Source organism: Scyliorhinus torazame, chromosome 3 (genome assembly GCF_047496885.1).
Source record: "Scyliorhinus torazame isolate Kashiwa2021f chromosome 3, sScyTor2.1, whole genome shotgun sequence".
NCBI lineage: Eukaryota > Metazoa > Chordata > Chondrichthyes > Carcharhiniformes > Scyliorhinidae > Scyliorhinus > Scyliorhinus torazame.
The window spans coordinates 161,979,593-161,996,274 of record NC_092709.1 but is presented as its reverse complement, the minus strand read 5'-3'; the positions used below and the strand labels follow the sequence as shown (position 1 = coordinate 161,996,274).

The window sequence follows — 16,682 nt, the reverse complement described above, 5'->3', positions numbered from 1 at the left end:
ACACATGTGAATCTGCAATCTTATTCTTTTATGTTGTCAGCACAAAAATATAACAATTTACAGTTGGACAGGTTTGCAACTAGGATTCAACAGAAGGTACATGGCAACCAGCTGAGTTGACAAGAATTCCTTCAGAATCAAAGTGTTATGAAGTCATTACACACAAAGGCACAACAGTCAGATGTAACCAAGGGCAAATCAAATCTGTTTCAGCTCCGCAACCACTGTACAGTCCAGTTACATTAAGAACAAGATCACAAATGCAATCAGGAACAACATCCAAGAATGACAATCCCACAGATCACTGTGAACAATTAAAGACACCTCCAGATATGATTACCATTACAAGATCCAGTCATTACCTTTATGCTTTAGAGACTCATATATTCATCAGTTGCATACACTTATGTAATAGTTGCTAATAGAGGAACACATATTGTAAATAGTTATACTTATTTGGAAGGTGAGGGGAGGAAGTATCTTCAAAAAGAAAGGGGATGTTTTAATATGCCTTTAAGAGATAGCGGCATAACAGCACAACAAGGGAAATTGGTCCTGTGATCCAATCTTAGTTTCACTTTTACTTTGAGCAGAATACACATACATGGATCTGATGCCTTCAAACATTTTATGTGTAGTCTACCAGCAGCGTCTCACCGAAATTTCCTCCCCTGGGATTCCCGACAGCCTTTACACCTCACAAGCTTTAACCAGATCTCGTGAGGCATCGCGATCTGGGTCCTGCCCACAATGGGTGGGACCCAGACTTGCACAGTTCATCGGCCTCGCCCAGGAGATCCCAGCCAGTCTCCATTCACAAACGGGGACCAGATGGGTCTCCCAGGTGATCGGAGGCCCCGGGTGGTCGGCCTCTGGGCAGGATGGCACTCTGGCACTGCCGATGCCACCTGGGCACCATGGCACTTCCAGATGGGCATCCTAGCAGTGCCAACTGGGCACCATTGCAGTGTCACCCAAGTGCCAGATTGGAAAAGCCAGTTTGCCAAGATGGCCCAAGCCAGGCTTTCAGGGGCATAGCCAGATGCCAGGCTGGCATTATGCCCATGCTGAAGATCAGGCCTGGGGTATCCTGCTCCTATGAGGTGGGGTGCAGGAGCACCCAAGGATCCCCTAACAGGTGAGTTGGGGCATTGGGAGGATCAGAGGTTGTGTCGGAGGGTCAAGAGATTGGGGTGCCATTTAAACATGTCTTCCCGATCTCTTCCTCCACCGAGGAGCTCCTCGGTGCCTCAGGGGGTGTTGCCCACCGGGGCACAAAAACAATAGAGTGCCCTGAGATAGTGAGGTCATTCCCAGTGCTATAAGCGCCGGGAAGGACCCTGCTGATACCGCCCAGAACGGACTCTGTTTTAATTTAGTTAGATTGTGCCCTGCACCTTTGTATATTTGTTCTCATATGTCTCATCTTAATAGATGAACTCTTGCATGTTTACCCAGTCCCTTATGAACGATTGCTGCCTATTATATCATTCAAATAACATGACATGTGTCATCTACAAGATGCACTGCAGCAACTCACTAAGGCTCCTTCGGCAGCCCCTTCCAAAGCCATGACCTCTACCACCCAGAAGTTCAAGGGCAGCAGATGGTAGCACCATCACCTGCAAGTTCCCCTCCAAGTCACAGATATTTCTGACTTGGAACTACATTACGTTCCTTCACTGCCGCAGGTCAAAATCCTTAAGCTGCCTCCGAAAAAGAACTGTCGGTGTGCCTACACCACATGGACTTCAGCAGTTCAAGAAGACATGCCACCACCTTCTTAAGAGCAATTAGGGATAGGCAACAGATTCTAGTCTAACCAGGGATGCCCACATGCCATGAAAGAATAAAAACAATAAGATGTGTTGAAATACATGGCATCATCTGAAATAAACATAAAATGAGTGATGTTATCTGTAGATGAGGGTTTATGTCGAAAATGCTGAGCTTGTGTTCTCTTTCCGGAGGATAATAGATCTGTCTTATTGTACTTCCAGTGTATCCCATTCGAATTCAGAATTTCTGAGTTTTGGAAAATAAAGACACCGCAATGATCATGATGCACAATGGATCCAGTGGTTTCTTCCTCGGCTGTAATTTTTAGCTTAGATTTTTCTGAAGTGGTTGTTATTCATGCTCAAGCTGTTAAAGACGGACTTTAAATTGATACTAATAAAATTGTGCTGTTTGAATCCAATTTTCCAAGGTAACTGTTTAATCATAATTGTACATCGGTTCAAGCGCACGTTTGTATGTATGTTGGGGCCATACCAGTGTTAGGAGTAAAAGTTGCATGTAAATGAAATCTAAAGGGATGGGGACAATTACTGGGGAGGCTTGAACAGGGTGGCAAGAATGCTGAAAATTTTGAAAAGACTCAGGGAGAATCTTATCTCATTGCTGACTGAGAGTGCTAGCTCTTTCTGACCATTAAGGTAAAAGGACTTTTCATTACCCTGGTATGCTTTCCTTCATGCAGATTCACTGAAGACACAAAATACGATTATTTGGGATCATTCCAAGAGAATTATAAACGCTCAAGCGTGCTCATAATTTTACTGGTGCCACTGAGTCCGTGGTTCTGTTTTTCTTTCAGAGTAGGAGCCTCTGCACTTGTCACCTGCCAAATTGAGCTATGATCACCTCTGTCTGCATAAATGGGTGTGCAGTTAACAACAGCTTGTTCCACATTGTTTTTCAGGCATCGTGAGCTGCCTGTTCTCACTCCATTAGTCCTTCTCTTCTCCCAAGCAACTCAGCCAGGTTGATGCTGCAATAAAACGTCAGCTTAGTGTTCACAACCTCAGTGTATATACATTGGGACAATTCAGAAAGTAAATAATCTCTTGACGTTAACCTATGGAGAACATTTGTGTGAAATGTTCTATAACTGGACAATCAAATGTAATTTAAACTGCTTTTCAGTATCAGGACGCAACTAGAAGCAAATTTAGACAGAATCATAATCAACAACTTGGTGTTGAAACCGTCAGTTTATCCAGCTGATGACATTAACTTTATTCTAAAATGGAACCAGAAATAAATGGTGGGACTTATTTTCATAGAAATGGATATTGATTTTTTTAGCCTATTTCATACAGTCCAAAAGATTTGATTGAAACGTTTATTTCGCCTGTAGGCTGCAAACAGAGTGAAACAGCAATTACGAGAAATGGACTTTGCAGGCTGCTAAGTGAGACCAATAGGATATGAAAATATAATGATCAAATAATATCCCTCAAACACAGTCACAAAGAAATATGGAACTAGGGGAAGGACACTGAATCAAAAGAACACTTGCAACTTTCAAATTTGGCATGTTTCAGAATTATAGCAAAGTATATATTTTGTGGAAGCTAAAGATATGATTTGTTTTTTGTCTACTGATGTCTTAAGTGCTCATTGGCGTCTCACTGGCATGGGAGAAAAATGAATTACTCAACTAATTGGGTTGTCATGACAACGCTGACATAGAAAATGACATGAAAGCTTTTCAGTACAATTCATCTGATGAATGGAAAAGCAATTCCATTAATTAATTTAGTTTCTGGGGCCACACAAATTTAAATATCTTTGAACTAAAATTTCTCAAAGTTATTCTGTGATTTTTTTAATCAATGGTAGCAGTCTTGTTCTTGGAAAATTCAGCACAGCAAATCAAATTAAAGCTAACAAATAAGAACTAGCTTTGTTCTTTCCAGTGAGTATTATCTTGACGTTACCTGTAATATCAAGACAAAGGGTTGTGTTAACAACAAATGATGATTACAGTGTGGCACCTTATTGGATCAGGACTGAGAAAGGACAAGGAGGCTGGAGATCAGAGGCGAGGGAGGGAAGGTACCGTGGGGGTAATAGCATAGAGGGGATGGTGGAGAAGGGTTAGTCTATGAGGCGACGGGGTGGGGGGGGGGGGGGTCCAGTCAAAGGTAGATAGGGTGCAGTGAGGAGGAACTGAGGCAATGGGAGGAGTAGATGGTGAGGAGGAGGGAGGGGGAGGGAGAAGAAATGAGGCAAAGGGATGGACAAAGTAAAAATGAGCAAATGTGGACATGGGAGAGCAAATGAGGAGAGGGAAGACTAAGGGATTTGATAGTTGAAGGGAAAGATGAAGGGTGATCTGAGGAAGGCGGGTAAGGGAGGAGGGCAATTAAAGTGAGAGGAAAAGGAAAGAGGCGAAATGGAATAGATGAGTTGGAAAGTGGAGAAAGGAGAAGGGGTTGTGAGGAAGACAGTCAAGAGCATAAGGTGGATGGAGAGAGGTGAGGGAGCTGGGGAGAGAGAATACTAATTTTACTATTGAGGGTGAATTGTCTGAGCTCAGATTGTCGTGTTCTTTGCATTTCCTGAATGGGACTCGGAAGAGGCTAAGGCAGTAGGGTGAGGGGTAGGGAAAAATACATGATGGGGCAAAGGGTCTGTGAAGAAGGAAGGGCTATATGGTAGAAGGAATGGGAAAGATGATGTGTTGTGTGGGGGAAGGGGGAAGGGTGAGGTGGTTGGGGAACTGAGAAAGCAGAGTGAGATGAAATAGTGGAGGGCGAAGTGGGGAAGAGTGAGGTATAGACAAAAGGAAGGTAAAGTGGAGCATGGGGTCAGGTAGGTGGAGGGGGTGTGAGGATATGGTCACTGAGGGTGATAATGGGTGAGCAAGAGGACACAGTCTGGAGAGTTAGTGAAGTAAAAGAAGGGAGGATCATAGCATAGTTTGAGCCACTTCATTGTTTTTGAACATAAAAAGTAGGAACAGAAGTAGACCTTATGGCTCAATGGGCCTGCTCTGTCCTGAATAAAATCTTGGCTGATCATCTGCTACTTGTCCGGCCATTCCAAACTTACAAAAAGTATTTAACAAGGTACTGCTTGAAAGCTGCTTAATATGAGTTAGGGGTAGTACATCAGAATGGATAAAGAATTGGATAACTGATAGAAGATAGAAAGTTGGGATGAGAGGAGAATTCTCAGGATAGCAACCTGTAACTAGTGGAGTGCCGGAGTGGGTGGGGGGGGGGGGGGGAGGGGGGGGATGTCGCTAGTGGGGAGACTCTGATACCTCCATTGTGGGGGCTGGGACCCTTTCAATATCAGTTGCAGCCCCGAAGAATGTGGAGCTGAGTGCCAAATCTATCAGTCCATGCGCCGCCAGAGTGACGCCGTAAACCAAACCCATTCATTTTTTGTCTTTAAAGAGCCTTGAGGTCTGGAAAAATATTTGCTCCATTTCTTCTCCCTCCCCCTCCCTCCTCCTCAGCATCTACTCCTCCTATTTCCTCAGTTCCTCCTCACTGCACCCTATCTGCCTTTGACCGCCCCCCCATCCCCTCAAAGTCTAACCCTCCTCCACCATCCCCTCTATGCTATTACCCCCATGGCATCTTCCCTCCCTCGCCTCTGATCTCCAGAATGATTTACAATATATATTAATGACATGGAGGAGGGACGTGAATGTACTATGTACAGGGCAGCATGGCAGCACAGTGGTTAACAGTGTTGCTTCACAGCACCAGGGACCCGGGTTCGATTCCCAGCTTGGGTTACTGTCCGTGCGGTATCTGCACGTTCTCTCTGTGTTTGTGCGGGCTTCCTCCCGGCGCTCCAGTTTCCTCCCACAAGTCCTGAAAGACGTGCTTGTTCAGTGAATTGGACATTCTGAATTCTTCCTCAGTGTACCCAAACAGGTGCCGGAGTGTGGCGACGAGGGGATTTTCACAGTAACTTCATTGCAGTTTTAATGTAAGCCCATTTGTGACACTAATAAAAATTAAGATTATTGCCAAGTTTGCGGATGACACAAAAATAGATGGGAAGGTAAGTGGTGAGGATGACAAAAAAGTGTCTACAGAGGAATAGAGACAGGTTAATTGGGAAAAACTTGGCAAATGGAATAAATGTAGGAAAATGTGAAGTTGTGCACTTTGGTAGGAAGAATAAAGGAACTGAAGATTATTTAAATGGAGAAAGACTGGAGAAAGCTGGAATACAGAGGGATTTGGGGGTCTCGTGCATAAATCACAAAAAGCTAACATGCAAGTTCAGCAGGTAATAGGGAAGGCAAATGGAATATAAAAAGGAATGGAGTATAAAAATAGGGAAGTCTTGCTAAAACTATACAAGGCATTAGTCAGGCCTGGAATACTGTGAACAGTTTTGAACCCCTTACCTAAGGAAAGATATACTGGCATTGGAGAAGGCTCACTAAGTTATCCCATGTAGGGAGGGATGTTCTTATGAAGAGATGTTGAGTAGGTTGGATGTTCTTATTTGAGTTTTGAAGAATGAGGTGACCTCATTGAGACATATAGGATTCTCAGGGAGCTTGACAGAGTGGATGCTAAGAGGTTGCTTCCCCTTGAGGGAGAGTCTAGGACAAGAGGGCGTAATCACGGAGTAAGGAGTCAGCCATTTATGACAGAGATGAGGAAGAATTTCTTCTCTCAGAAGGCACTGAATTTGTAGATTAAACACATAAAATGCTGGATAAACCCAGCAGGTCTGGCAGCACCTGTGAAGAGAAACAATGTTACCGTGCAGAATATTACCATCTTTGGCAAAATGGCAAGCTCAGACTAAAAACTGGCGTGGCGCCTTCCACAGCCCACTTTTCTCTCCAGATCTTAAGGCTCTTTAAAGAAAAAAAATGAGTGAGTTTGGTTTACGCAGTCAATCTGGCGGGGCATGGATTAATAGGTCCGGCACTCGGTTCCACATTCTTCGGGGCGCAAGTGACACTGAAAGGGTCCCAGCCCCACTATGGAGGTATCAGAGTCACCCCCCCCCCCCCTCTCCGGACTGGGCTAATCCCACCATCCTCCCGGGACAATCATCAGGCTCCCCACCCCAGAAAAATATCAGGGAGAGTCCCCCTTTCTTCCCCACCACTGCAGACGTATTGCTGACATTTCCCCACCTCAGGGCCCACTCCCTCCACCCCCCCCCCCCCGCGTCCCCCCCTAACTGTCCAATCTCCCCCCACCGTACATTCATGGAAATCCCCCCCCCCCCATGGGACTCCCATGAGGGCCCGTCCTTGGCACTGCCCCCAGCACAGATTGGCACAGCCAGGTTGTAACTGTAAACCTGGCAGTAACATCCTATGCTAGGGACCAGTGCCTGGGGGCAGTGCCAAAGCACTGCCCAGACTGTCCCTCTCCCACCTGGTGGCACACATACATTTGCACCCCGAGAGTGAACCGCTCGACTGTTTCTCATTTAAAAACAAACTGTTGTAAGCCTCAACGATATGATTTAGTAGGAAAGTCTCCTGAAATAATGGCTGAGAGCATTAATTAAGGAGTAGGAACCAAGGAGGCAACAGTCTGAACCGCTGACAACCAGCCTGAAATTGATTGACGACTAGTTTCAATCCAGTGAGCAGCCTATTTCGTGAAAGCTGACAGGCTAGATAATATGTTTAATAGGAGCAGAATGGGGTCCAAATCAAGCTCCTCTGTTTGAGTAAAGCAGTGGGAAATACACAGGGTGCAAACAATATATGAATGCAGAAATAATAATAAACAAAAACTATTATATTTTAAAATCAAGAATGAACTTACATGAAGAGACAAATCCAAAGGAGAATAGAAATGGAGCAAAATGGCCATGTTACTGGACTAGGAATCTTGAAACCTGGATGAATGATCTTGAAACATGAGTGCAAATCCCATGATGGCAACTGGGGAATTTCAATTCAATTAAATAAGTCTGGAATAATTCATTAACAATGGTGACCATGTAGCTATTGCATTATTGTTAAAAAGTCATCCGGTTCACTAATCTTCTTTAGAGAGGTTTATCTGTCATCCTTTTTTGGGCCTGGATTTTCGCCATATAAGAATGAGTCAGGAGACTTTTAAAAATGGTGGGCGGAATCTGGATGTGGAAATTCTGACTCCATTTCTGCAATACCTAATATTGTCTGCAGGGAGAAGGGGCGGTTCACAAATCAGACATACGGGAAATTCATATTTACTGGGCCATTTGAAATTAGTGCTGAATTCAAACAGACCCCATTTTGGTTGTCCCACAGCATGGGAACAACAATTTTGTGGAGGAGGCATCATCACTCATGCAGGGAGTATTTAAGGCATGTTTAGTGTTGTGATTTGAAGTGATTTAAGTTTCCAGTCCTTTAAAAAGTAAGTAAAAAGCAGGTGCAGTTAGAATTTAAAAAAAACACCCACTACTGGAGTGCATTTATTGACAGGTCATCTAGTGTAATTTAGGGAAAGAAATGCCACCTGTTCCTGTAGTTTTAATTGATTAATTATTGGCATTCCCAAATGGTTGTTATTATAGCTGAGCCCATTGTGCATGCCTAGTTAAGTTTCAAAAAATCTAAATCTGATCAGAGGGATCAAAAGTTTTAAGATGTTATTAAAGGATGAGCTCTTTTCGATGTGGCTGGTGAGTAGGAGGTTGTTTATTCTTAAAACTGATTGATGGCTCAAGGAGAGTTACATTTTTTGGATGGGTTTTATGAATGAAAGCTATTTTCAATAGCTAGTATGAATGCATGACAGTTCCTTATATTGTTAGTTTCATTCTTTTTACATCTCCACATGGTCCTGAATAATAATCTTTATTAGTGTCTCAAGTAGGCTTACATTAACATTGCAATGATGTTACTGTGAAAATTATCTCATCGTCACATTCCGGCGCCGGTTCGAGTACACAGAGGGAGAATTCAGAATGTCCAATTCACCTAACAAACACGTCTTTTGGAACTTGGAGGGAACCGGAGAACCAGGAGGAAGCCCATGCAGACACAGGGAGAACATGCAGACTTCGCACAGACAGTCACCCAAGCCAGGAATCGAACCCGGGTCCCTGGTACTGTGAAGCAACAGTGCTAACCACTGTGCCACCATGCCACCCTATACTGTGCCGAAGTCTATCCATAGAGAATTCTGGGTGACTGGCTATGGAGGAGATACAAGCAGGCAAGGAGGTGGCATGGGAGGGTATGAACAGGAATGGAGGTGGGTGATAGGTAAAGTGTGAGGTCTAAAGGGTCTGGCAGCCTTTAATATAACTGGGCCGAAGTTTCAGAGAACCAAGGCGAGCCTTCTAACCAGCTGAACGCTGCACTTTCCAATCCCCACGGCTGTCTCTCAACTGCCTCTGGAGGTGGTGAGCCCTATTCTATCGCAGCCCCACATTCCCTGAACAAAAATATGGTGAGCAAGGGCACCTTTGAGGGAGATAGGTGTGCCGAGTTAGGAAATTCCCCTATTTATGCTTGCCACCGTGGTGGCAAAAGTACCAGTCCTTTGACTAGCCCATTTGTGACTGACAGCAGTGCCACCTGAAATGGTCTAACATGCTAAATAGTTGTGTTCAAGAAGGGGTTCACCACCACTTTCTCAGGGGCAAATAGGAATGGATCAGAAATGCTGGCCTTGCCATTAATGTGCAAATTCTATGAATGAATTTAAAAGGAAATCACTGACAAAGATTATGCTAGATGTCATGCAGCCCACACGGCAAGTTTCATTGAGTTTTCATAGGGAACCCTGATTAAAAATACTGAGCCAGGTAAAATAACACCAAGGGAAAAAAACAGGATGGCAAATTATGCAGAAGGAAACACATTAAATATTTCAATAAGGTTAGATGAAGGGGGAGTGGCAGGAGGCTTATGTGGAACATAAAGGTCAACATAAACCAAATGGCCTGTTTGAGAGACATAATGTAATAAGGTATAAATAGAAATGTCATGAACAATATTGTGCAATATATTTCTCAAAGGGGAAGCTATTATTAGATCTTGCAAAGTATCTATATTTTCAGTGAAGCCCCTAGGAGTGATATGAAAGTCAATGGCAGTAGCATTCCTGTTGGCTTAAAGTATGATTTATTGCATGATTTATATCATTTTCTTTTTTAATCAATTGTATTTGTCTTCATGTCTGAACTTCTCAAATGTAAAATAGAAAATGCTAAACTGTTCATCCCTTCATGATGTGATGACCCTGGCTATTGTGACATTTCATGTCTTAATTAGCTGAAGTCTTTTTAAAATCTGTTTCAGTTTGTAATAATATAAATGAAATAGCAGTGAAAGATTTCTAACCGAGTTATACTCTTCTCAGGTTAACATAGAGCAAACTGTTTGTATTTCGTGAAGGTATGGTTAACATGCACATCAGATAATGATATTAGAACCACAGACTGAACACTGCATTAGGAAAATATCACTGCCGCTAATTGCTTAAGTATATTACAACGATGCAATTTCAGATTAATTGCAATGCGCTAATCTGTAAATGCCTTACATTCATGCAATAAGGGAATGTTTAACTCATTGCTACATTTGTACCATCGATTTGGGCAGCACGGTGGCATAGTGGTTATCACAATTGCTTCACAGCTCAAGGGTCCCAGGTTCGATTCCCAGCTTGCGTCACTGTCTGTGCGGAGTCTGCACGTTCTCCCCGTGTGTGCGTGGGTTTCCTCCGGGTGGTCAGCTTTCCTCCCACAGTCCAAAGATGTGCAGGTTAGGTGGATTGGCCATGATTAATTGCCCTTAGTGTTCAAAATTGCCCATAGTGTTGGGTAGAGTTACTGGGTTATGGGGATAGGGTGGCGGTGTGGGCTTGTGTAGGGTGCTCTTTCCAAGAGCCGGTGCAGACTCGATGGGCCAAATGGTCTTCTTCTGCACTGTAAATTCTATGCTAGGTATGCGGCACAAAGTAAACTTCAGACTGAAAAGGTGCAACTTCAAATGTCAACAGTTTCCTTTTGTTCAATGACAGCATGGTTTGTGATTCTTCGATATAAATGTTGGTGTTGTCATGATATTCAAACACACACATCATGATGGACACACCAACAGACAAATCAGAGCACACAACACCACAACCAATCACACACAAGGACAGCAACCACATAAAAGCACGAGCACGACACCTAGTGGACAGTAGGTCTGGGGACAAAGACACGGACAAGACCTGTTACAAGATCACAAACAGGGAATCCCCACGTGCAGAGTATCAAGACAAAACTGTACATAGAAAGTTTAAATAAAATAGCGTTGTACCATATACAACCGTGTTGGCTCATCTGTGTGTCAGAACGCCCAACACCACATGGTACAGGAGTGGATCGATACCTGCCAACTAACCTGCCATTCTGGACATGGACCGCACCGACAAACCGCAGCCGTTGCAAGTCGCGGGCAACCTAGGTACCAATTGGAAGCTCTTCAGGCAGCGATTTGACCTGTACATCCGAGCCAACGAAAAACAGAGTGCCTCGGATGAAACGAAGATTGCAATGCTCCTCTTCTATGCAGGTCAGCACGCCCTCGACGTCTTCAACTCACTGGTGTTCGAAGAAGGCGAAAACCAATCCAAGTATGACACGGTCATCCTCAAACTGGACCAGCACTTTAAGGTTGAAGTGAATGAAAGTTTTGAAAGATACCTCTTTCAGCAACGCCTGCAAGGTAAGGAGGAGCTTTTTCAACCCTTTTTGACGCACCTCCGAATTCTAGCGCAGTCCTGCGGTTACGGCAGCACCACAGAGTCCATGATCAGGGACCAGATTGTTTTTGGCGTTGCCTCTAGTGGCCTACGCCAGCAGCTTCTTAAAATAAAAAGCCTCACCTTAGCGTCTGCTGTGGAAGCCTGTGTCCTCCACGAGAATGCAACCTGCCGTTTTGCCTGATTTCAGGTGTCCGAGTTGGCACGGAGGGGCTCCCCAGCTGTCGAATCGGCAAGCCAGGACGCCCACGACGCCGAACGCATCCAGGCCGTCGATTACTTCCCGACCCACGGCCCGGACGACAGCGGCCGCTTCCCGCGCTTTTCGCGGTCTCCCGCGCTGGTGCGCGCCAAAAATAACGGCCACATCGAGGGACGCACTGCGCAGGCGCGCCCACCGCAAGATCGCACTGCGCATGCGCAGTGGCGCAACGAACGCCATGACGTCATGACGTGCGGCAATTGTGGAGCTGTACACTTAAAAGGGCAATGTCCTGCTAAAAACCGACAGTGCTTCAGATGTGGCCAGATGGGCCACTATGCTGCCCACTGTCGTTCGGCTCAACCCATGGATCCTGCACATCCCCGACAATCTCGCAGACAAGTCAGGACCGTCCAGCCCACGCATCAAGACTTCCAGTCGAGTGATGCAGATGACCAGGATGCCTTCCGCGTTTCCGTCATCGATGTCAACAAGGTCAATGCCATCAATCCAGCCGATGAGTGGTGTGCCACCCTGACGGTCAACCGATCGCGCGTCACCTTCCGTCTGGACACCGGCGCATCCGCCAACCTGATTGCATATTCTGCATCCCAGGCCATGAAGGTCAAACCACCCATCACGCCATCCCGGCTCAAGATGGTTGATTATAACGGGAACGTCATCCCGTCCATAGGATCTTGCCAGCTACAGATAACTCACAAGATGCACACGGCCACACTCCCCTTCGAAGTTGTCGGCTCATCAAAAGACTCGTTACTGGGCGCACAGGCGTGTAAGGTCCTTCACCTGGTACAGCGCATTATGTCTCTCTCTCCAGATGAGATATCCGACTTCCCGGATGCTGAGTTCCACGCAAATCTCCATTCCCTCCTTGCTCACAACCAGGAGGTTTTTGAAGGCATGGGGACATTGCCATACACGTACATGATTCGACTCAAACCGGACGCCATCCCTGTCGTTCACGCACCTCGCAGGGTTCCTGCGCCACTCAAAGACCGCCTCAAGTTGCAGCTGCAGGCTCTTCAGGACCAAGGGGTCCTATCCAGGGTCACGGAGCCCACGCCATGGGTCAGCTCCATGGTCTGTGTAAAGAAGCCCTCTGGCGAGCTCCGCATATGTATAGATCCTAAAGATCTGAATAACAACATCATGCGGGAACACTATCCCATCCCGAAACGAGAGGACCTCACCAGCGAGATGGCGCAAGCCAAAATATTTTCCAAATTGGATGCGTCCAAAGGATTTTGGCAGATCCAATTGGACCCGGCCAGCCGAAGGCTATGCACGTTCAACACCCCTTTTGGCAGATTCTGCTACAACCGGATGCCATTCGGCATCATTTCAGCATCTGAAGTTTTCCACCGCATTATGGAGCAGATGATGGAAGGCATTGAAGGGGTACGTGTATATGTGGACGATATCATCATTTGGTCCACCACTCCGCAGGAACACATGCATCGTCTACGACGTGTCTTCACCCGCATACGACAAAATGGCCTGCGTTTCAACCGCGCCAAGTGTGCCTTCGGCCAGATGGAGCTGAAATTCCTCGGGGACCACATCTCACGATCAGGGGTCCGTCCCGATGCAGACAAAGTTAGCGCCATCACAGCCATGCCACGGCCGGCTGACAAGAAGGCTGTCCTAAGATTCCTGGGCATGGTCAACTTCCTTGGGAAGTTCATTCCCAACCTGGCTTCTCATACAACGAATATGCGCCATCTCGTAAAAAAATCAACAGAATTCCACTGGCAGCAATCGCATCAGCTGGAATGGGAGGAGCTCAAGCACAAACTGGTCACGGCACCAGTGCTGGCGTTCTTTGACACGACTCGCCCTACAAAGATCTCAACAGACGCCAGCCAATCTGGTATTGGAGCGGTACTCCTGCAAAAAGACAGCACGTCGTCATGGGCCCCGGTTGCATATGCTTCACGAGCCATGACCCCTACCGAACAGCGCTACGCGCAAATAGAAAAAGAATGCCTGGGCTTGTTAACTGGACTGGACAAGTTCCACGACTATGTGTATGGCCTGCCACGATTTACGGTTGAAACTGACCACCCCCCCCCTGGTCAACATCATTAACAAAGACCTGAACGACATGACCCCTCGCCTTCAGCGCATCTTACTTAAACTCAGGAGGTATGATTTCGAACTGATCTACACTCCGGGGAAGGATCTCATCGTGGCGGACACGCTCTCCCGAGCAGTGAGCACACCACCAGATGCGGAGGGGTTCGTGCGTCAAATTGAGGCACACGTGACTCTGACAGCAGCAAATCTGCTAGCTGATGATCCAAGTCTGGCCCACATACGCGCAGAGACGGCGACTGACCCCCTTCTGCAGCGAGTGATGCGCCACATGACGGAAGGGTGGCTCAAAGGGCAGTGCCCCCAGTTTTATAATGTGCGAGATGACCTTACCAACATAGACGGGGTCCTTATGAAATTAGACAGGATCGTTATTCCGCACAGCATGCGCCAGATGATTCTTAATCAACTACACGAAGGCCACTTGGGCGTCGAAAAATGCAGACGAAGGGCCCGAGAGGCGGTATATTGGCCGGGTATTAATGAAGACATAGCCAACATGGTGCTCAATTGCACAACCTGTCAGAGGTTTCAGCCGGCGCAACCTCCGGACACGCTTCTACCACACGAGTTGGTGACGTCCCCCTGGGCGAAGGTGGGTGTTGACCTATTTCACGCGCTCGGCAGAGATCACATCGTTATTATAGACTACTTCTCAAACTACCCGGAAGTCATGCGTCTCCATGATCTGACGTCGTCCGCAGTCATTGGGGCCTGCAAGGAAACATTTGCTCGCCATGGCATTCCAAGGACTGTCATGTCAGACAATGGACCCTGCTTCGCCAGCCGTGAATGGTCGTCCTTTGCCGCAGCATATGGTTTCACTCATGTGACATCCAGCCCTCTACATCCACAGTCGAACGGGAAGGCTGAAAAGGGCGTCCACATTGCCAAGCGGCTCCTGTGCAAGGCGGCTGCTGCCAGATCGGACTTTAACCTCGCCTTGCTGGCCTATCGATCGGCCCCGCTATCCACAGGTCTCTCGCCAGCGCAGCTCCTAATGGGTTGCTCCCTCAGGACGACGGTACCGTCCATCCTGGCACCAACAACAGACCATGAGACGGTTCTTCGGAACATGCAAATGCAGCGTGATCGCCAGAAAAGTCAGTACGACACACGAGCGACGGACCTGCCCCCCCTGTCCTCCGGAGACAAAGTACGCGTCCATCAACCGTATGGTGGCTGGTCAGCACCGGCCGAAGTCCTCCGACATGTGGCTCCCCGCTTGTTCCTGGTTCGCATGCCGGATGGTTCAGTGCGTCGCCGCAATCGGCGCGCCCTTCGCCGACTTCCACGCTCGCAGCCACACAGTACGCACACGCCAGATCCTCAACAGGCTTCCGAGGCTGACTTTGTGGAGCTGCCGCAGATCACGCCCTCTCCATTGCCACCCATGGCCATGCTTGCACATCAGCCGGTGGTTCTTGACCCACCCTTGAGGCGGTCAACCCGAACTCGTCGCAAGCCCATTAGACTGGACTTATAACACCGTTCATATGTCTAACAAGTTACACAATTTTTTATGATAACCTGTTGTTGTTTATCGTTCCAGATATCATCTGACTGGCCCACTGTTCAAGTTTTTTTTCTCGTTCGCATTCATGTTCTGTTATGGTACAACCTTGTTCATGTGACGCACCCGACATCGCCCCATGTAAATAGTTACGTCATATGCACATGCTGTACACAACACACACACACTCTTAGATGCACTCACGACGCGATCATATTTATTACCACGTAGGCACATATCTTTGTAAAAAGGGGGGATGTCATGATATTCAAACACACACATCATGATGGACACACCAACAGACAAATCAGAGCACACAACACCACAACCAATCACACACAAGGACAGCAATCACATAAAAGCACGAGCACGACACCTAGTGGACAGTAGGTCTGGGGACAAAGACACGGACAAGACCTGTTCCAAGATCACAAACAGGGAATCCCCACGTGCAGAGTATCAAGACAAAACTGTACATAGAAAGTTTAAATAAAATAGCATTGTACCATATACAACCGTGTTGGCTCATCTGTGTGTCAGAACGCCCAACACCACAGGTGTCATCTGCACTTTTTTTACACATGAGTTAAGATGATGAAATGTTACCTTTCCTTGTACCAGCTTTTACCTTGGTAGGTATTAATTTCTAGTGAACACCTGAATGAAGCCTAACATGTCCCTGATGTATAACTGGAGATATTCAAAATCACATATAGAGCTTCTTTAAATCAAAATGCAACCTGTGAGCCTGGTGCAAAGAGGAATGAAAATATCACTTCTGCACTTGCTACTTCCAGAATGAAGAGCCAAGTTGTTCTGCCATGAAAGTGAAGCCAAAGTGGAAGGGAAGAAATGCAATGGGGACAAGTTTGAGATAGAGGAGAAGTCAAACAGGCCACAAAGGTGGCCTAGGATGGGGTTATAAAAAGATTTGGAAATGAGGGTGTAGTGATCTCTGTATGTGCATGTATATAAGGGGTGAATGTGTAATCAGTAGCACCAGGTGATCATTAGAGGGCTGGACCAACAGGGGTAGAAAAGAAACCACATTATGCCTCTCTCTCTTTTGGATGTACTGTGACCAGGACAGGAGTATCAGATTAGCTCAGCTGGTTAGTGTTGTCAAGCATAGTTACTGTAGTTAGATCTTGTTAACCTTATCACTAGTATCAATGTTAAAGTAAAGAATTCACGCAATTATTGTTATAGTTGCTCAAGAAACCTTTTGTTACTAGTGGACGAGTTTGAGTCTTCTTCATCGAGATTCAGAAGACCTCATCAGTAACCAAGGTTTGAGTAACACATATTACACTCGGTAGCATATCAAAACATACAAAGAAGTGGATTAAAAGATGATACCGGAGTG

At 46.3% G+C, this 16,682-nt stretch overlaps 1 protein-coding gene across 1 annotated transcript in view; it reads left to right on the top strand.

Annotated features, from left to right (window-relative positions):
* kcnip4a (potassium voltage-gated channel interacting protein 4a) overlaps positions 1–16,682 on the top strand; it is a 969,743-nt gene that overhangs the window by 233,291 nt on the left and 719,770 nt on the right. The gene's annotated exons all lie outside the window — the stretch shown is intronic.